We start from the raw sequence: 22,884 nt of genomic DNA on the forward strand, positions 1-22,884 counted from the left end.
TTAACTTTTGACTTACTTCCAAAATCCTTTCTTATTGCTTTTGGTCTCTCTTGCAAGCCTCAATTCATTACTGGCTTTAGCTCTTCTAATGCTAGCCCAGCTTTCCCTGCAGACAGCATTATATTCTTCTTTCCATTTGATATTCATTTCTTTGTTCCTTTTTAGCAAGCTTTTAAGTTCAGTATTCAGCCATCCTGGTCTCCATAAATGCTTTCCATTCTTCCTTCTTTTCGGGATTGTTACTGATTGTGCTGTGAGAATTTAATTTAGCAAAATCTCCCATCCTTCCTGGACATTACTTTCCTTTAGAACATCCTACCTTTCCTTCCTTTTTACTGAGTCCATTAAAAACTGCCTTTCTACAGTCCAATCTTAAAATCTCAGTTTTCGCAGGTTTTCCTCCTTTTGTAGTTCAAAAGTATAGGATAGCATGATCGCTGCCTCCTAAGTTCTCAATTCCCTTTACTTCCTCAACCGTTTCCTAATTTTTGGTAAAAATTAGATCCAAATAAATAATAGCAGTCTTTGGATTTGAACACACACCTCCAGAGAGACTGGAGCCTAAATCCAGCACCTTGGACCACTCGGCCACGCTACCTCTTACATATGTTTAAGGTTATTTATATCAAAAGTTTGCTTTTGATGTAAGTGGCAGAAAATATTTTATATCCAATAATACAAAAAGACAAATGTTATTATGCAACAGCAATGTAATTATCAGGGAATTGTTTGTACATTGACTCTGGGACACCTTTTTAAAAACATATGACTTGTATCCAGATATTTAAATAATCTTTCCTATGTTGGCTCATCCGCTAATTTTTAGATATCACTGAATTAGGTGGTATAGATTACTTGCGATGATCTCCCATATACAGGACCCTCAAACATGAAGGATTCCTACACCGCTGCCTGTACGTAACAGATAATCAGAAGCAGCAGCAAGGAAGATATCATACAGCAGTGCAGAGCAGTGTAGCTATGAATCCATCACTAGGGTGACTTACTGGAAAGCAGCAGAAGCAGCATGGCTCTGTTTATACTTGCTAATCACTCTACTCATCCTGTATTGATAATCCTAAAAAGGCAGCAGGGATATGAGCTAGCAGTTAGACTTCTTTTGACCAAGATTGATTTTGGCAAATTTTGAGAATGGTTGATCATTGATTGAACTGACATGGATGTAACATAGATGGTAAATTATGTAGTTAAATCTGATGCCTAAAGCCAACATGACTATTCATATGCAGTATTCATACGTATGACTTGGTCACATGTTCCTTTTCTTCTACAGCACAGTGAAGATCACTTGATGTTACATTTGCTTTCTTAGAGAATAGAGAAGCCAAAAAGGAAGGCTCTTGCAAGCCTCACTTCATTACTGGCTTTTGCTCTTCTAATGCTAGCCCAGCTTTCCCTGCAGACAGCATTATATTCTTTAGATATGAACCCTTCTTTTCATTTGATATTCATTTCTTTGTTCCTTTTTAGCAAGCTTTTAAGTTCAGTATTTAGCCATCCTGGTCTCCATAAATTCTTCCTTCTTTTCGGGATTGTTACTGATTGTGCAGTGAGAATTTAATTTAGCAAAATCTCCCATCCTTCCTGGACATTTCTTTCCTTTATAACATTCTACCTTTCCTTCCTTTTTACTGAGTCCATTAAAAACTGCCTTTCTACAGTCCAATCTTAAAATCTCAGTTTTCGCAGGTTTTCCACCTTTTGTAGTTCAAAAGTATAGGGTAGAATTACCGCTGTCTCCTAAATTCTCAATCCCCTTTACTTCCTCAACTGTTTCCTAATTTTTGGTAAAAATTAGATCCAAATAAATAATGGCAGCGGTGGGATTTGAACCCACGCCTCCAGAGAAACTGGAGCCTTAATCCAGCGCCTTAGACCGCTCGGCCACGCTACCTCATACGGATGTTCAAACTTATTTAAATCAGATATTTGCTAATGATATAAGTGGCAGAAAACATTGTATATCTAATTAGACAAAAATACAAATGTTATTATGCATGAGCAACGTAATTATTAGGGATTTGTTTGTACATTGACTCTGGGGCACCATTTTGCAAAACATATGACTTGTATCCAGACATTTAACTAATATTTCCTCTGTTGGCTCAATTGCTAATTTTTAGATATCACTGAATTAGGTGGTATAGATAACTTGCTATGATCTCCCACATACAGGACACTCAAAAATGAAGGATTCCTACACCCCTGCCTGTATGTAACAGATAATCAGAAGCAGCAGCAAGGAAGACATTATACAGCAGTGCAGAGCAGTGTAGCAATGAGTTCGTCACTAGGGTGACTTACTGGAAAGCAGCAGAAGCAGCATGGCTCTGTTTATGTTTGCTAATCACTCTGCTCATCCTGTATTGATAATCCTAAAAAGGCAGCAGGGATATGAGCTAGCAGTTAGACTTCATTTGACCAAGTTTGATTTTGGCAAATTTTGAGAATCGTTGATCATTGATTGAACTGACATCGATGTAACATAGATGGTAAATTATGTAATTAATTCTGATGCCTAAAGCCAACATGACTATTCATATGCTGTATTCTTATGTATGATTTGCTCACATGTTCCTTTTCTTCTACAGCACAGTGAAGATCACTTGATGTTACATTTGCTTTCTTAATGAACACAGAAGCAAAACAGGAATTTAAAAGTACAGTCTTCTCAACATCATTATTGACCACTTTACCCTTTTCATCCTTTAAAAATCCTATAGCATCTTTGGCTTTTCTTTAACTTTTGACTTACTTCCAAAAACCTTTCTTATTGCCTTTGGTCTCTCTTGCAAGCCTCACTTCATTACTGGCTTTAGCTCTTCTAAAGCTAGCACAGCTTTCCCTGCAGACAGCATTATATTCTTTAGATATGAACCCTTCTTTTCATTTGATATTCATTTCTTTGTTCCTTTTTAGCAAGCTTTTCATTTCAGTATTTAGCCATCCTGGTCTCCATAAATGCTTTCCATTTTTCCTTCTTTTCGGGATTGTTACTGATTGTGCAGTGAGAATTTAATTTAGCAAAATCCCCCATCCTTCCTGGACATTTCTTTCCTTTATAACATTCTACCTTTCCTTCCTTTTTACTGAGTCCATTAAAAACTGCCTTTCTACAGTCCAATCTTAAAATCTTAGTTTTCACAGGTTTTCCACTTTTGTAGTTCAAAAGTATAGGATAGAATTAACGCTGCCTCCTAAATTCTCAATCCCCTTTACTTCCTCAACTGTTTTCTAATTTTTGGTAAAAATTATATCCAAATAAATAATGGCTGCAATGGGATTTGAACCCACGCCTCCAGAGAGACTGGAGCCTTTCTCCAGCACCTAAGACCACTCGGCCACGCTACCTCATACGGATGTTCAAACTTATTTAAATCAGAAATTTGCTAATGATATAAGTGGCAGAAAACATTGTATATCTAATTAGACAAAAAATACAAATGTTATTATGCATGAGCAACGTAGTTATCATGGATTTGTTTTTACATTGACTCTGGGGCACCATTTTGCAAAACATATGACTTGTCTCCAGATATTTAACTAATCTTTCCTCTGTTGGCTCATCCGCTAATTTTTAGATATCACTGAATTAGGTGGTATAGATTACTTGCTATGATCTCCCACATACAGGACACTCAAACATGAAGGATTCCTACACCCCTGCCTGTACGTAACAGATAATCAGAAGCAGCAGCAAGTAAGACATTATACAGCAGTGCAGAGCAGTGTAGCTATGAGTTCATCACTAGGGTGACTTACTGGAAAGCAGCAGAAGCAGCATGGCTCTGTTTATGTTTGTAATCACTGTGCTCATCCTGTATTGATAATCCTAAAAAGGCAGCAGGGATATGAGCTAGCAGTTAGACCTCATTTGACCAAGATTGATTTTGGCAAATTTTGAGAATGGTTGATCATTGATTGAACTGACATGGATGTAACATATATGGTAAATTATGTAACTAATTCTGATGCCTAAAGCTAACATGAACACTCATATGCAGTATTCATACGTATGACTTTTTCACATGTTCCTTTTCTTCTACAGCACAGTGAAGATCACTTGATGTTACATTTGCTTTCTTAGAGAACAGAGAAGCCAAATAGGAATTTAAAAGTTCAGTCTTCTCAACATCATTATTGACCACATTACCCTTTTCATCTTTTAAAAATCCTATAGCATCTTTGGCTTTTCTTTAACTTTTGACTTACTTCCAAAATCCTTTCTTATTGCTTTTGGTCTCTCTTGCAAGCCTCAATTCATTACGGGGTTTAGCTCTTCTAACGCTAGCCCAGCTTTCCCTGCAGACAGCATTATATTCTTCTTTAGATATGAACCCTTCTTTCCATTTGATACTCATTTCTTTGTTCCTTTTAATCAAGCTTTTAAGTTCAGTATTCAGCCTTCCTGGTCTCAATAAATGCTTTCCATTCTTCCTTCTTTTCGGGATTGTTACTGATTGTGCAGTGAGAATTAAATTTAGCAAAATCTCCCATCTTTCCTGGACATTTCTTTCCTTTAGAACATCCTACCTTTCCTTACTTTTTACTGAGTCCATTAAAAACTGCCTTTCTACAGTAGAATCTTAAAATCTCAGTTTTCGCAGGTTTTCCTCCTTTTGTAGTTCAAAATTATAGGATAGCATGATCGCTGCCTCCTAAGTTCTCAACCCCCTTTACTTCCTCAACCGTTTCCTAATTTTTGGTAAAAATTTGATCTAAATAAATAATGGCAGCGGTGGGATTTGAACCCACGCCTCCAGAGAGACTAGAGCCTAAATCCAGCGCCTTAGACCGCTCGGCCACGCTTCCTCTTACATATGTTTTAACTTATTTATATCAGAAGTTTGCTTTTGATGTAAGTGGCAGAAAATATTTTATATCCAATATGACAAAAAGACAAATGTTATTATGCAACAGCAACGTAATTATCAGGGAATTGTTTGTACATTGAGTTTGGGGCACCATTTTACAAAACATATGACTTGTATCCAGATATTTAACTAATCTTTCCTCTGTTGGCTCATCCGCTAATTTTTAGATATCACTGAACTAGGTGGTATAGATTATTTGCTATGATCTCCCACATACAGGACACTCAAACATGAAGGATTACTACACCCCTGCCTGTACGTAACAGATAATCAGAAGCAGCAGCAAGGAAGACATTATACAGCAGTGCAGAGCAGTGTAGCTATGAATCCATCACTAGGGTGACTTACTGGAAAGCAGCAGAAGCAGCATGGCTCTGTTTATGTTTGCTAATCACTCTACTCATCCTGTATTGATAATCCTAAAAGGCAGCAGGGATATGAGCTAGCAGTTAGACTTCTTTTGACCAAGATTGACTTTGGCAAATTTTGAGAATGGTTGATCATTGATTGAACTGACATGGATGTAACATAGATGGTAAATTATGTAATTAATTCTGATGCCTAAAGCCAACATGACTATTCACATGCTGTATTCATACGTATGACTTGCTCACATGTTCCTTTTCTTTTACAGCACAGTGAAGATCACTTGATGTTACATTTACTTTCTTAGAGAACACAGAAGCCAAATAGGAAATTAAAAGTTCAGTCTTCTCAACATCATTATTGACCACTTTACCCTTTTCATCTTTTAAAAATCCTAAAGCATCTTTGGCTTTTCTTTAACTTTTGACTTACTTCCAAAATCCTTTCTTATTGCTTTTGGTCTCTCTTGCAAGCCTCAATTCATTACTGGCTTTAGCTCTTCTAATGCTAGCCCAGCTTTCCCTGCAGACAGCATTATATTCTTCTTTCCATTTGATATTCATTTCTTTGTTCCTTTTTAGCAAGCTTTTAAGTTCAGTATTCAGCCATCCTGGTCTCCATAAATGCTTTCCATTCTTCCTTCTTTTCGGGATTGTTACTGATTGTGCTGTGAGAATTTAATTTAGCAAAATCTCCCATCCTTCCTGGACATTACTTTCCTTTAGAACATCCTACCTTTCCTTCCTTTTTACTGAGTCCATTAAAAACTGCCTTTCTACAGTCCAATCTTAAAATCTCAGTTTTCGCAGGTTTTCCTCCTTTTGTAGTTCAAAAGTATAGGATAGAGTTACCGCTGCCTCCTAAAATCTCTATCCCCTTTACTTCCTCAACTGTTTCCTAATTTTTGGTAAAAATTAGATCCAAATAAATAATGGCAGTGGTGGGATTTGAACCCACGCCTCCAGAGAGACTGGAGCCTTAATCCAGCGCCTTAGACCGCTCGGCCACGCTACCTCATTCAGATGTTAAAACTTATTTAAATCAGATATTTGCTAATGATATAAGTGGCAGAAAACATTGTATATCTAATTAGACAAAAATACAAATGTTATTATGCATGAGCAACGTAATTATTAGGGATTTGTTTGTACATTGACTCTGGGGCACCATTTTGCAAAACATATGACTTGTATCCAGATATTTAACTAATCTTTCCTCTGTTGGCTCAATTGCTGATTTTTAGATATCACTGAATTAGGTGGTATAGATTACTTGCTATGATCTACCACATACAGGACACTCAAACATGAAGGATTCCTACACCCCTGCCTGTACGTAACAGATAATCAGAAGCAGCAGCAAGGAAGACATTATACAGCAGTGCAGAGCAGTGTAGCTATGAATCCATCACTTGGGTGACTTACTGGAAAGCAGCAGAAGCAGCATGGCTCTGTTTATGTTTGCTAATCACTCTGCTCATCCTGTATTGATAATCCTAAAAAGGCAGCAGGGATATGAGCTAGCAGTTAGACTTCATTTGACCAAGATTGATATTGGCAAATTTTGAGAATCGTTGATCATTGATTGAACTGACATCGATGTAACATAGATGGTAAATTATGTAATTAATTCTGATGCCTAAAGCCAACATGACTATTCATATGCCGTATTGTTATGTATGACTTGCTCACATGTTCCTTTTCTTCTACAGCACAGTGAAGATAACTTGATGTTACATTTGCTTTCTTAGAGAACACAGAAGCAAAACAGGAATTTAAAAGTTCAATCTTCTCAACATCATTATTGACCACTTTACCCTTTTCATCCTTTAAAAATCCTATAGCATCTTTGGCTTTTCTTTAACTTTTGACTTACTTCCAAAATCCTTTCTTATTGCTTTTGGTCTCTCTTGCAAGCCTCACTTCATTACTGGCTTTAACTCTTCTAACGCTAGCCCACCTTTCCCAGCAGACAGCATTATATTCTTCTTTAGATATGAACACTTCTTTTCATTTGATATTCATTTCTTTGTTCCTTTTTAGCAGGCTTTTAAGTTCAGTATTCAGCCATCCTGGTCTCCATAAATGCTTTCCATTCTTCCTTCTTTTTGGGATTGTTACTGATTGTGCAGTGAGAATTTAATTTAGCAAAATCTCCCATCCTTCCTGGACATTTCTTTCCTTAAGAACATCCTACTTTTCCTTCCTTTTTACTGAGTCCATTAAAAACTGCCTTTCTACAGTCCAATCTTAAAATCTCAGTTTTCGCAGGTTTTCCACCTTTTGTAGTTCAAAAGTATAGGATAAAATTACCGCTGCCTCCTAAATTCTCAACCCCCTATACTTCCTCAACTGTTTCCTAATTTTTGGTAAAAATTAGATCCAAATAAAAAATTGCAGTGGTGGGATTTGAACCCACGCCTCCAGAGAGACTGGAGCCTAATCCAGCGCCTTAGACCGCTCAGCCACGCTACCTCATACAGATGTTCAAACTTATTTAAATCAGAAATTTGCTAATGATTAGTGTTGAGCCACCCCCGTAGTGTTCGAGTTCGGTTCGGTTCGTCGAACACCCGTGTGTTCGTCGAACTGTTCGTCGAACACCTTCGAACACCGTTAAAACCAATGGCAGGCAAACAAAAACACATAGAAACACATAGAAAACACCTTCAAAGGTGTCCAAAAGCTGACAAACTGCTCAGAAGACACAACTAACACATGGAAAACTGACAAGTACATATAGTCATGCGAAAATAAAAGAGGTGGAGGAGTAAAAGGAGGGGGAGACACAGATATAGGCATGTCATGCCCTTCTAAAATCCAAAAAGTGAGAAGCCGACACGGCCAGTCCGCTCCTGCCCATGCCACCTCCGTGTCGCCGGGTTTGTGCCAGAGCCGCGGTGAACCCTGATGGCCAGCCCCCCTCTCCCAATACTGGTGCCTGTCCGCTGGTGGGTCGAGCGAGCCCCCCTGTGGTGGAGGCAGCTCTAAGCGTTTTAATTTAAATTGTCTCTCTAATTTGAATGAATACACTTTAAATCCATTTACAAGGATTTATTGGAGGGCAAGTCTCATGCCAGCAGCCGCGTAATTCCAGCTCCAGTAGCGTCCACTAAAGCTGCTGCAGTTAAAAAGCTTTTATAAGGATCGAGCTCGGCTGTCCACCGCAAGGCATCCTACTGCCAGTCCCAGCCCCTATGCCTTGGGGTGCCTCCTGATGCTCTTCACTGAGTATCCCATGGTCCCGAAGCATTTCCTTTGAAAAAATTAAGTGTCTAAACTACAGGTGGTGTAGCTTGCTTAACAGCCGGGATAATCCGCTGACTAGCAGACACTGCTACTAGGCACAAAGTATTTCCTGGGCTAGATGCAGTTAAAAATTTGTAATTAGATACTCTCGTTGGATGCTGAGAAAGCATTCCATAGAGTCTCCAGGCACGCCATATATGATTCTCTTAAAAAGCTTGGCGTAGGGGTCTAGGGGACCCTTTTATAGCCAAAATCACGGCCCTGTATCGCAATACGTCACCTAGGCTGAAGATAAATGGAACTGTAGCACCCTGAGGGCTCGGTTGCTACAGACGTATTGCACCTCACCCAGAGGTGTGATATCTCACTCTCAGGTAAGGATGGAGTGTGGATCAGGACCCGACACCTGCATGCATTACACCACATTGCCGTGGGGCAGGGCGACCAATATGCCCCTGAGATGGGCACGACAGTCCCTGTCCCTGGCTGGAGTGGGGGGAGAGAACACTGAGGAAGGGGAACCCTGTAGTGCAGGAGCAGGGAGGAAGCAGTTCCTGGGTGCATTGAGAAGGGAGTATAAAAGGTGGGCACCATCTTAGTTCAGTGCAGAGAAGTCTGAGCAGAAGTGGCATGGAGCAGGGGCCCTGCATGAGCTCTGCTCCGGAGGCGGGCCTAGTAACAGAGGCCCAGGCCTGGAAGAGGGAGAAGGAAGGAAGAGGAGCGGAGAAGGCTCCAGGAACGAGGAATGAAGGGATCCCAGGGGTGCGGACGGGCGAGTCGCCACCGCACGCCCGAATCCACCTGCGTGTAGGGGTCAGGCCAAAGGGGGAGACCGGTCCCCGAAACTAGTGGAGGCAGGAAACGACCCTCAGATAGAAACCGGAGGCTCTGACATTTTATGTGGCGCAGCCCCTCGCTACACCCGCTAGGAAGGCACCACATAGGGTCAGGGAAACTGGCGCCAAGTTTACCAAGAGGAGGCCCAAGGCAGCCGGACAGAAGTGTTGGTAAGAAAGGCCAGACAAAGGACACACAAAGGGGGTCCTGTGAAGTGCTCCAAAGTTATCTGGGAGTTGTCTGAGCCCCTCACCTGGTGAGCACAGTACGATGTGGGCAGCCGTCACCTGCAGACGTGGTCTGGATAATAAGAACTGTGAGTAAAGGCCCTGGACTGCATCACTGACTCCGTGTCGTTACTGCTGCTGCCCTGCACCATCACCCCCATCCTCCGCATACACTGCCCTGAGGCTATACTCCTCCCGTGGGGAGTTATGCTACGCTCTGCTGCACCCACAACACCAGCCTCAGCGGTCTGCCCTGTAGCGGCGGTTCACACTGACCGCAATCCACGGGTGGCGCAGTCGGACATTTAAACATCAAAACCACATGAATAGTTCCGCCACTGGTTTGACCGCCCTGAGCCACGGAACCGGGTCGCCGCCACGAAGACTACAACCACCAGCATCCACCAAAAAGGGTCCGGCTCCGGGTGTCCCTAGGCCCAGGGGGTGCGTCAGAACATTTTCATCACCTTTCACAATCACCAATGGGACAAGGCAGGGATGTCCTCTGTCCCCTCTCTTATACATCCTAGTGACAGAGCACCTGCTCTCATCAATTCGCCATAACCCCAATATTAGGTGGATTGAGGTGGGAGGCACCGAGTACAAGTGCTCTCTATTTGCTGATGATGTCCTAGTATATATCACTCAATCACATATATCCATCCATGCTGTTATGGCTGAAATAGATCACTTTGTTACATGGTAAAATTTTAAAATCAATGCAGCGAAGTCTGAGGCCCTCGATGTCTCCCTCCCCAAATCCATATAGGATTCCATCCAGTCCAACTTTCCCTTTGCCTGGCCCTCACAGGGTATCAAATACTTAGGAATTCCTATTCATAGAGACCTCTCCCATCTATGTTATCTTAATTTTGGGCCCTTTATTGAACAATTCCATACAGACCACGGTTGGCAAGTTAGAACTGTAAGATTCACTACGTGAACCGCTGGTGTTTTGTGGAAAAGCACATGTACACCGCGTTCCAAATTATTATGCAAAAAGTGTTTAGGAGTGATAAGGGAAGAATTTGTTTGTTTGTCAGTTAAACTCATTGATGGTGATGTGTGTCAGGGCTCTTTATATCACTGTAAGCAATTGCAGACACCTGTGCTAATTAGTTTGGCAGGTGTGTCCAATGAAAGGCAAGACTACTTAAGAAGGCTCTCTCACATTATTAAGCAGCCTACATTTTCTGCCAAAATGGGAAAGAAAAAGGATGTGTCGGCTGCTGAGAAGCAACAAATTCTGGAGTGTTTAGGTCAAGGCATGACTACAATCAACATTGTGCTATGATCAGGATGAAGTGTCTTGGCAATCAAGAAGTATGTAGCTGATTCACAGTACACACGTGTGCGTGCTGATAAGGGCAAATTGAGGACTCTTTCCTACAGGCAATTACGTCAGGTTGAAAGAGCAGCGGCAAAAAAGCCTTGTCATAGCAGCAGACAAGTTTTTGAAGCTGCTTGTGCCTCCAACGTCCCCCGAACAACAAGATGCAGGGTCCTTCAGAGGTTTGCAGCTGTGCATACGCCATCCTGTCGACCTCCTCTATCCACCTCACACAAGCAGAAACGGCTCCAGTGGGCCAAACATTACATGAAGACTGATTTCAAAACTGTTTTGTTCACGGATGAGTGCCGTGCAGCGCTCGATGGTCCAGATGGATGGAGTGGAGGATGGCTGGTTGATGGACACCCCACGCAAACACGGTTACAGCGCCAACAAGGAGGAGGTGGAGTAATGTTTTGGGCTGGAATCATGGGGAGAGAGATTGTCGGCCCCTTTAGGATCCCTGAAGGCGCTAAAGATGAACTCCATAATGTATGTGTATTTTCTCAAACAGCACTTCCTGCCATGGTTCAAGAAGAAGAACCGTGTATTTCACAGCAAGATCATTTTTCTGCATGATAATGCACCATCTCATGCTGCACATAAAACATCTGCATCTCTGGCTGATATGGGCATAAAAGGGGACAAACTTATGGTGTGACCCCCATGCTCCCCTGACCTCTACCCCATTCCGAACCTTTGGAGCATCATTAAAAGGTGTGTCTATGATGGCGGGAGGCAGTTCACATCTAAGCAACAGCTCTGGGAGGGTATTCTGTCCTCATGCAAAACAATTGAAGCAGAAACCATCCAAAACCTGACAAATTCAATGGACGAGAGAGTTCAGAAGCTCCTTTCGAACAAGGGGTCCTATGTGAAAATGTAACATCACCTAGAATAAAGTTTTGAGTTGAAAACTGTTTGATTTCAGTTTCTAACAACCTGCTAATGCTTATAATTTCAAAAATGACCATTTTTTTGGTCTTTATTAAAATGAAAAGGTTGATCGAAAAGTTTGGGGGATCTAAGAGTGTGGCAACCCAGTAGTCATGATTACTTCGAATTCTGACAATATGAGGGTCATGCTTCAGGTAGTGCAGCAAGAAGGCACTTATGTGTCTTGCGCATCTCGGAGCCCCAAAATTATTTTCCGGGCTAGATGCAGCTAAAAATTATTTTTAATTTTAAATCTGGTGGAGCTTATTATAGATGGCCTAATAGGATCAGTGCTGCACACTGCTACAAAGCCCAAATTATTTTCCAGTCAAGATACAGATAAACATGATTAGTAATTTGAAAGCTTAAAACGTTTGGTAGGGTGATTTTAACCAATCATCAAGCTTTTACTCTCCCCAGGATGACACAGGGGTAGAAAAGTCGTTTCGGATCCATGATTTGTTCATCTTTATGAACGTGAGTCTGTCTACATTATCAGTGGAGAGCCGCGTGTGCTTATCTGTCAGCACACCACCAGCAGCGCTGAACACACGTTCAGACAGAACGCTGGCTGCGGGGCATGACAAGATCTCCAAGGCGTAAGTGGCTAGCTCCGGCCATTTATCCAGATTGGAAGCCCAAAATGAGCAAGGGTCCAGTGACACAGTCGTGGCTTCAATGTTTACTTGGAGATACTCCTGTACCATCGTCTCTAGGCGTTGACTATGTGTCAGACTTCTTGTCTCCTGTGGCCTTGCAAAGGATGGGCTAAAAAAGTGGTGAAATGATTCCGCAAAATTGATGTTACCAGCAGATACTGTGGTTCTGTTACGGTTTGAGTGCTGAACACTTGACGGTCCCACGGTTGGCAAGTTGGAACTGTGAGATTCACTACGTGCACCACTGGTATTTTGTGGAAAAGCACATGTAAGATTCTGCAACAGTCTCTGCTGATACTCCTGCATGCGTGCATCCCTTTCTATGGCAGGAATAATTTCTACAAATTTACTTTTGTACCGGGGATCTAACAGTGTGGCAACCCAGTAGTCAGGATTATTTTCAATTCTCACAATTCGAGGGTCATGTTGCAGGTAGTGCAGCAAGAAGGCACTCATGTGTGTTGCGCATCCAGGAGCACCAAGTCCCTGTTGTGTTGGTGGCGAGGTAACAATCATGCTTCCTTCCTCTGTCCTCTCCCCCCAACCTCGCACAACAGAAATGTGATCAAGGTCTCCCTCATCTGATGAGTCTTCCATCAGTTCGTCCTCCACTTCTTCCTGGGCTCCTGCACCTTCCTCACTAGTTTGGCTGCTACCATGCGCCCTGGTAAAACCATCTCCCCCACCCTCACATGCCTGCCGCCTTGGTGCTGCCGACCTTCTGGACCTTGCAGATGTTAGCCCTTCCGCATACAACTCCTCCTCCTCTACTTCCTCCACCTCCTCTTGTGCCACCACCTGACTCCGAATTCTGTTTAACATGTGCTCCAGCATGTAAATCACCGGAATAGTCATGCTGATAATGGCATCGTCAGCACTAAACATCTTCGTCGCCATTTCAAAACTGTGCAGAAGGGTGCATAGGTCCCTGATCTGAGACCACTCCTCCAGCGTGATTTGCCCCACCTCTGAATCTCGTTGGCCCAGGCTATACGTCAGAACGTATTGCACCAGGGCTTGTCGGTGCTGCCACAGTCGCTGCAACATGTGCAGAGTTGAATTCCACTGGGTAGGCACATCGCATTTTAGCCGGTGAAGTGGCAGGCCCAACGACTTCTGTAGAGATGTAAGTCGCTGAGCTGCGGGATGCGAACGGCGGAAGTGATCACACAGCGACCGTGCCCTCTGCAGAAGGCCATCTAGTCTGGGATAGTGGGCTAAAAATTGCTGGACAACCAGGTTCAACACGTGAGCCATACAAGGCACGTGTGTGACATTGCCCCGGCGAAGGGCCGCACCCAGGTTTGCAGCATTGTCGCACACGGCCTTCCCTGGTTTCAGGTCCAGTTCAGACAACCATTCATGAAATTGGTTCTCCAGAGCTGACCACAACTCCTCAGCTGTGTGACTCACATTTCCCAGACATTTCAATGTAAAAACCGCCTGATGACGTTGAGCCCTACTGCCAGCATAGTAAGGAGGTGTGCAGAATCCCTTCTGCGCAGTTAGAAAGCTTGAGGCATGACCAGACAGGCTTTGGGTGCAGGTGGAAGACCGAGAGGAGGTTGAGGAGGCAGAAGCAGTGGAGGAACTTTGACATAAAGAGGATTGACGCACAACTCGTGGGGACGGCAAGACTTGGACAGCAGCCCCTTGTCCTGCTGTCACCATAGTTACCCAGTGCCCAGTCAGCGACATGTAACGCCCCTGTCCATGCCTACTCGTCCAAGTGTCTGTGGTGAAATGCACCCTGTCACACACAGAGTTTCTCAAAGAAGCGGTGATGTTGTTTGCGACATGCTGGTGGAGCGCAGGCACACCTTTCTTTGAGAAGTAGTGCCGACTGGGCATCTGGTACTGGGGCACTGCAATGGACATATGGTCTCGAAAATCCTCTGTGTCCACCAGGCGGAAAGGCAGCATTTCTTTAGCCAAGAGCTTGCAGATGGTGAAATTCAACCTCTTAGCTTTCTCATGGCTAGGAGGAAATGGTCTTTTACTTGTCCACATCTGAGGGACCGAGGGCTGGCTATTGTGCTTAGACGGGGTTGATAAGGGTGTCCCCGGCAAACTGCCGGTCTGTGAGGAAGATGCAGGCGGACATGTTAAGTTGCCTTCATCCAAAGGTGGTGCTATCGATGTCGGACAGCGCTCAACACCAGCTGGTGTTACCACCTCCAAAGAAAATGATGACCTGCCAATCACGCTGGCTGTTGCGGGTAAAGAGGTGGCAGGTCTGCGCCCCAAAACAGGTGTGACTGCTGTCCCCCCAGTCACAGAGGATGAAGAGGCCGCGGATGCACAAGATATGGCAGATGGTGGTTGGCCCGGCTGGCTAGGCCGCATTGTAGCACACTGAGTTTCCCACTGCAACTTATGCTTCATGTCCATGTGCCGGTTCATGCATGAAGTACTCAAACTATGTATTTTTTGGCCTCTACTTAGCTTTTGCTGACAAATGTTACAGATAACACGAGTTGGGTCATCTTTATCGATCTGAAAAAATGCCCAGGCTATGCAAGGCTTAGCACCCATGCGACCTGAAGAGCCACCAGGACTTGTGGTGAGAGGCAGAGTTGTGTTTGAGGAGGCAGTTGTTGACGTGCTTCCAGTACTACGTCTCTGTCCAGGAAGGCGCAACCTGACCTCGTCGTCACTAGCATCTTCCTCCACCTCCTCTGCTGACCTCATCTCTTGGCTGACTGTGGGTTGACAGTAAGTGGGATCTCCGACCTCATCATCATCACCCTGTGCGTTATCACACCCGTCGTCCTCAGAGCCAACCTGTTCCTGCCCTGACAAAAAACTAAAGTTGTCGCTCCAATCAGGTATTTGAGTCTTATCATCGTCTTCCTCATTGTCTCCACCAACAGGAGTTACAGTTTGGGAATGAGGGTCTACATTATGGTCAGAACCTTCTGCGTCTGGTCCTGGATCCGACTCATAAAGATTCTGGGCATCAGTGCAGATCATTTCCTCGTCTGGATTCACAGAAGCGCTGGAGTCGACCTCTGATTCCCAGGCTATATTATGAGTAAACAGCTCTGCAGACTCAACCATCTGTTCTACCTCATACTCAGACGGGCAGCTGGAGATTTGGGAGCTGTGAGGAAGCAAGTGCGATTTGGGTGACACCTTTGAGGACTGGAGTATTTGTGATGTTGAAGTTGATGTGGAGGAGAGCCCACTTAAAGGAGCACTTGATATCCGTTGAAGCACCTGCTGTTTTTGTGCCTCATCTGGAATTTGTAGCGATTGGCGTGGCCGTAAGAAAGGGATCTTATCACATTGTCCGCTAAAAGAAGTAGACATTTTAGTTTGGCTGGAAGATGGTCTTTCTTCTGCAGATGTTACAGTTGCTTTAACACCTACCCCACGGACACAACCTTTTTTCCCCTTCCCAACACGCCTATTCCCCTTTCCACCAGCAGAAGGCCTTTTTCCACTCATTTTGGTGGTTAACTAATTCACAACTCTGGAGTTGTTTGCACAAAAAAACAATGGATGGTAACCGAGCAGAGCTGAGTGGCCAAACTGTGGTATTAGGCCAAAACTATTGGCTGGGTTAGATGCAGAAAAAAATTATTTTGAATTTTCAACCTGATGGAGGTCAGTATAGATGGACTAATACAACAAGTCCCACACACAGCTAGAAGCCCAAATAGTTTTTCAGAGGTACTGTAGATGCAGATAAAAATTAGTTTTAATTTGCAACCTGATGGAGGTCAGTATAGATGGACTAATAGAGAAAGTCCGACACACTACTAGAAGGCCAAATATTTTTTCAGAGGTAGATGCAGAAAAAAATATATTCAGTTTGCAACCTGATGGAGGTCAGTATAGATGGACTAATAGAACAAGTCCCACACACTGCTAGAAGCCCAAATATTTTTTCAGAGGTACTGTAGATGCAGATAAAAATTAGTTTTAATTTGCAACCTGATGGAGGTCAGTATAGATGGACTAATAGAGAAAGTCCGACACACTACTAGAAGGCCAAATATTTTTTCAGAGGCAGATGCAGAAAAAAATATATTCAGTTTGCAACCTGATGGAGGTCAGTATAGATGGACTAATACAACAAGTCCCGCACACAGCTAGAAGCCCAAATATTTTTTCAGAGGTACTGTAGATGCAGATAAAAATTAGTTTTAATTTGCAACCTGATGGAGGTCAGTATAGATGGACTAATAGAGAAAGTCCAACACACTACTAGAAGGCCAAATATTTTTTCAGAGGTAGATGCAGAAAAAAATATATTCAGTTTGCAACCTGATGGAGGTCAGTATAGATGGACTAATAGAACAAGTCCCACACACTGCTAGAAGCCCAAATATTTTTTCAGAGGTACTGTAGATGCAGATAAAAATTAGTTTTAATTTGCAACCTGATGGAGGTCAGTATAGATGGACTAATAGAGAAAGTCCGACACACTACTAGAAGGCCAAATATTTTTTCAGAGGTAGATGCAGAAAAAAATATATTCAGTTTGCAACCTGATGGAGGTCAGTATAGATGGACTAATAGAACAAGTCCCACACACTGCTAGAAGCCCAAATATTTTTTCAGAGGTACTGTAGATGCAGATAAAAATTAGTTTTAATTTGCAACCTGATGGAGGTCAGTATAGATGGACTAATAGAGAAAGTCCGACACACTACTAGAAGGCCAAATATTTTTTCAGAGGTAGATGCAGAAAAAAATATATTCAGTTTGCAACCTGATGGAGGTCAGTATAGATGGACTAATAGAACAAGTCCCACACACTGCTAGAAGCCCAAATATTTTTTCAGAGGTACTGTAGATGCAGATAAAAATTAGTTTTAATTTGCAACCTGATGGAGGTCAGTATAGATGGACTAATAGAGAAAGTCCGACACACTACTAGAAGGCCAAATATTTTTTCAGAGGTAGATGCAGAAAAAAATATATTCAGTTTGCAACCTGATGGAGGTCAGTATAGATGGATTAATAGAACAAGACCCACACACAGCTAGAAGCCCAATATTTTTTCAGAGGTAGATGCAGAAAAAAATATATTCAGTTTGCAACCTGATGGAGGTCAGTATAGATGGACTAATAAATCAAGTCCCACACACTGCTAGAAGCCCAAATATTTTTTCAGAGGTACTGTAGATGCAGATAAAAATTAGTTTTAATTTGCAACCTGATGGAGGTCAGTATAGATGGACTAATAGAGAAAGTCCGACACACTACTAGAAGGCCAAATATTTTTTCAGAGGTAGATGCAGAAAAAAATATATTCAGTTTGCAACCTGATGGAGGTCAGTATAGATGGACTAATAGAACAAGTCCCACACACTGCTAGAAGCCCAAATATTTTTTCAGAGGTACTGTAGATGCAGATAAAAATTAGTTTTAATTTGCAACCTGATGGAGGTCAGTATAGATGGACTAATAGAGAAAGTCCGACACACTACTAGAAGGCCAAATATTTTTTCAGAGGTAGATGCAGAAAAAAATATATTCAGTTTGCAACCTGATGGAGGTCAGTATAGATGGACTAATAGAACAAGTCCCACACACTGCTAGAAGCCCAAATATTTTTTCAGAGGTACTGTAGATGCAGATAAAAATTAGTTTTAATTTGCAACCTGATGGAGGTCAGTATAGATGGACTAATAGAGAAAGTCCGACACACTACTAGAAGGCCAAATATTTTTTCAGAGGTAGATGCAGAAAAAAATATATTCAGTTTGCAACCTGATGGAGGTCAGTATAGATGGACTAATACAACAAGTCCCGCACACAGCTAGAAGCCCAAATATTTTTTCAGAGGTACTGTAGATGCAGATAAAAATTATTTTTAATTTGCAACCTGATGGAGGTCAGTATAGATGGACTAATAGAGAAAGTCCGACACACTACTAGAAGGCCAAATATTTTTTCAGAGGTAGATGCAGAAAAAAATATATTCAGTTTGCAACCTGATGGAGGTCAGTATAGATGGACTAATACAACAAGTCCCACACACAGCTAGAAGCCCAAATATTTTTTCAGAGGTACTGTAGATGCAGATAAAAATTAGTTTTAATTTGCAACCTGATGGAGGTCAGTATAGATGGACTAATAGAGAAAGGCCGACACACTACTAGAAGGCCAAATATTTTTTCAGAGCTAGATGCAGAAAAAAATTATATTCAGTTTGCAACCTGATGGAGGTCAGTATAGATGGATTAATAGAACAAGACCCACACACAGCTAGAAGCCCAATATTTTTTCAGAGGTAGATGCAGAAAAAAATATATTCAGTTTGCAACCTGATGGAGGTCAGTATAGATGGACTAATAGAACAAGTCCCACACACTGCTAGAAGCCCAAATATTTTTTCAGAGGTACTGTAGATGCAGATAAAAATTAGTTTTAATTTGCAACCTGATGAAGGTCAGTATAGATGGACTAATAGAATGATGCTATGCCCAAAAGATTTTACATCACTAGGTGCAGTAAAAAAATTGGTATTCTATACACAGGTGGTATATTTTGCAACACAGATAGGCTACTCCACTGACTAACACACTCTGCAATAGGCCAAAAAGGATTAGCTTTGCTAGATTCAGCCAAATGCTGTGAAAAAAACTTGCACAGCACTGGCACAGACCTGCCTGGCAAAAACTGATAGGAACTCATGTAACCTAGTCCTGAAAAGGACTCCAATTACAATTAGTCTTTACTCCCACAACCTATCTATTTAAGAGCACAGACCTCCCTGATAAAAGTCGTAGGAAATGCTGTAACCTAGTCCTTAAAAGGACTGCAATCACAACTATTCCCTACTCCCAAGCTATCTGTATATTTGTGCGAAAATTGGCTTGAAATTAACAAGGTATAGCGCACACAGCAACAGTGGTGCCGTCTAACACGCAGCTGCAGCAGTGAGAAAATGGTGGCGACGGGGAAAATGGCTTGGTCTTATAGGGCAAGGACATGTGACATACACTGCCAATGACACATGCCCTTGCTTGTGTGAAAAAAAGCACTTCGCTCCGTGTGTGCGCTGCTGATAGGCTGACAGATTGCACCTCCCCACTGTAAATGCGGGAAAGAGAAAAAAAAATGGAGATCTTCATTGTTCCTGCAGAGATCCATCCCCTGCCCCTCCCCCCACCCCGCTGTACACTCAAACTGCGTATTAACATTAATTTTCATCATTACTGAGAAAAAATCCAGTTATGATTTTGGTGCACGAACATTTATCGAACATAACCTCGAACAGCCGAATTTTTCTCAAATTGTTCGTGTTCGCCGAACGGCTCGAACACCGCCCAAAACAGCTCGAATTTGAGATTGGCGAACAGTTCGAGTAAAACAACGCTCATCTCTACTAATGATATAAGTTTGTATACCACCAAGAGAAAAGAGCGGAGCTTTTATAGCAAAGATAAAAAGGTATAAATTTTATTGACACAAAATTTAAGACAACACAAGAACATATAATAAAAAGACATGTGCAAGGGGGCTAGGAGCAGTAGCAGCGAATACTTACAGTACTAGGGGGGGGGGAGGGGGGATTAGTAATAACAGAATGATACATAAATGAGTCAAATAGATATAACTTGCATCCATAAAGTGCATAAATCCCCGAACCCCTAACTGTGGCAATGGGGCTCCACAAAGTAGAGCCCTACAAATGGACTATAAATTAAGGCAGTATCCAGGTTAAGTAATATGTCAGCCAAAGGAAGTCCAAATAGCAAAATGGGAAAAGTAGTGAAACCCCTCATTGGGGCATGTAGGAAAAAACCCCACAGTAGGGGAGGATAGCAGCTAGACAATGCTTACCCTAGGTCAGTAATCCAAAAAATAGAAGGGAAAGCCTGCTTCCCGACGCGCGTTTCGCGTGTATATTGATCGGCTTTCTCAAGGGAAGGTGTAATGATGTGGAGACAGGACCTTAAAATACATCATGTGGGAGGTCAGGTGGTGCACCACGTGACCGTCGGGTGGCCAATCACATCCATACTGCGGCGCATGCGCAGTGGAACAAGCAGGTCCCGCAGCTGCAACACGGCTGTCACTTCTGGGAGTACGCAGCAAAGGGCTGGATAGTCGCAGAAGGGAAGACGCCGGGCGCAGCTGCACGGGGCAAGGTCGAACCACGCGCACGCGCACAGAATGTGGGCGGCAACAAAGCAGAGGATACACTAAAAAGAACAGAGCATGGGGGTCGCTCTGTTGAAAGAAGCATATCACAATGAATGGGACACCTCTCCATATAAATCAATAAATTAGCACTGAATAATAATCACATACTGAAGCACCAATGATTCATAATACATGGAATACAGGGAAATCGTTGAGTTAGATGGATACATATAACAATCTCCATCCATAGTTATGATGCATGCAGAGAATCGAAGCTAGTGATTGTGAAGACGAGGTTGGTGCGTGGCTATATATCTTGAGAGGGTAGAAAGGACCTATATAAAAATTAGTGAACAGAAATATGGAAAAACAAAAATTAAGAAACATAAAAACCACACCAAAGAAAAAAATGAAAATAGAATAAAAAATGGAAAATAATAAAGAAAAAATTAATAATTAAAAACTGCTACAAAGAAATACAACAAATACGCAGAGCAGACCAAAGAGAAAATGTCACCAGGAGGAGGTACACGCAGGGAAGTTCATAAAAATGGAGCATAACTAATGGTCTCGTTCAGACCATTAGGGGACAGAGTATCCAGTGTAACTATCCACTTAGTTTCTGTCTGGGCCAATATACGTTTCACATTACCCCCTCTTGCCCCGAGATGGACAATGTCAATGCCCCGAATAAGTAATGATGATGGATTACAATCATGAAAGAGGCGAAAATGACAGGGAAGAGTTTTTAATTCAGAGGGGTCCGTCACGGACTTGGCCGCAGCAATGTCCCTAACGTGTTCCCGGACTCTGACCCTGAGTTCCCTGGATGTAAGACCAACATAAATGAGTGGACATCCACACGTAGCGTAATAAACCACATTGGTGGAACTGCTGGAGATACGGTGTCGGATGACAAATTGTTTATCCCCTGACGCAGAGTCAAAAGTCCGGGTGCGTAGGACATTGCTGCATGCCAAGCAGTGACCACATGGAAAACACCCTAGAGTGGGTTGAAATGTTGAAAGAAAAGTTTTATTAGGAGGGACGTAATGACTCTTGACTATCATGTCGTTAAGATTTTTTGCCCTCCTCGACGTCATGGACGGAGAATCTCCAAGGGTGTCCACCAGGGCAGGTTCTGTCAATAAGATGGGCCAGTGTCTCTTAAGGATAGTGCGCATCTCGTTCCACTTTGTATTATATGTAGAGATAAAGCGAGTCTGATTGTCAGTGGACCTATTGATTCTCTGGCCATATAGAAGTTGGGAGCGGGGTGTTGCTTTGGCTCTATTATATCCTCTTTTAATCGAACGCTTACTATAGCCGCGTTCGAGAAATCGAGATTGAAGAGATTTAGCCTGGTCTTCAAAGGCCTTAGAGGAGGAGCAGATCCGCCTCACCCTCAGGTACTGTCCAACCGGGACGGCCCCAATGGTTGCGGGTTTATGTGCGGAAGAGGCATGAATGAGTGAGTTTACAGCAGTCGGCTTCCTAAATACGTCAGTTCTAATGGAGAGGTCAGAATCCACCTCCAAGCTGACGTCCAGGAAGTTGATTTTAGCTGCATCCGCTTGATATGTTAGGCGGATATTCAAATCATTACTGTTAATCTCACTCATAAACCTTTTGAGCTGCTGCGGTGTACCCCTCCACAAGAAAAGGATATCATCAATATACCTATACCAGCATAAAATATGGGTGGCGGCCCACGTCCCCTCGTCGCCAAAAAGGGATCTCTCCCAGGCCCCCAGGAAGAGATTGGCATACGAGGGCGCGCAGGCCGCGCCCATAGCCGTGCCACGCAGCTGGAGGTAAAATTGGTCCTTGAAAATGAAAAAGTTGTGGGTCAAGATAAACCGCAGCAGCTCAAGTATAAAATCGCAGAGAGGGTCGCCCAGGTTGGAGGCCCCGAGGAAGAGGCGGACCGCCTCCAGACCGTCAAAATGATCAATACACGTGTATAGGGTCTCCACATCCGCTGTAACCAATAAAGTATCAGAGTCCACAGAGACGCCGTCAAAGCAAGTAAGAACACCCGTCGTGTCCTTTAAGTATGAAGGGAGAGTCTCTACGAGAGGTTTTAAATAAAAATCGACAAATTTGCAGATAGGTTCGCAGAGGCTCTCAATACCGGACACGATCGGGCGCCCCGGTGGATTGACGGCGTCTTTGTGGATCTTGGGCAGCAGATAGAAAGTGGAGACCCTAGGGAACCGTACAGTAAGACCCTCAAGGACCTTTTTATCAATAACATTCGCCTCAAAGGCCCTAGCCAAA

The 22,884-nt window shown here is 42.9% G+C and overlaps 3 non-coding genes across 3 annotated transcripts; all 3 read right to left on the minus strand.

Annotated features, from left to right (window-relative positions):
* Positions 1 to 1,833: 1,833 nt before the first annotated feature.
* Positions 1,834 to 1,915, minus strand: TRNAL-AAG (transfer RNA leucine (anticodon AAG)). Its single transcript has one exon. It is a non-coding gene; the product is annotated as a tRNA-Leu (tRNA).
* A 2,836-nt stretch (positions 1,916 to 4,751) lies between these two features.
* TRNAL-UAG (transfer RNA leucine (anticodon UAG)) lies at positions 4,752 to 4,833 on the minus strand. The gene has a single exon. It is a non-coding gene; the product is annotated as a tRNA-Leu (tRNA).
* A 1,360-nt stretch (positions 4,834 to 6,193) lies between these two features.
* TRNAL-AAG (transfer RNA leucine (anticodon AAG)) lies at positions 6,194 to 6,275 on the minus strand. Its single transcript has one exon. It is a non-coding gene; the product is annotated as a tRNA-Leu (tRNA).
* Between the last annotated feature and the right edge of the window lie 16,609 nt (positions 6,276 to 22,884).

The sequence above is a fragment of the Phyllobates terribilis genome, unplaced genomic scaffold (genome assembly GCF_046119375.1).
Source record: "Phyllobates terribilis strain yellow unplaced genomic scaffold, ASM4611937v1 Scaffold_11__3_contigs__length_659146591, whole genome shotgun sequence".
NCBI lineage: Eukaryota > Metazoa > Chordata > Amphibia > Anura > Dendrobatidae > Phyllobates > Phyllobates terribilis.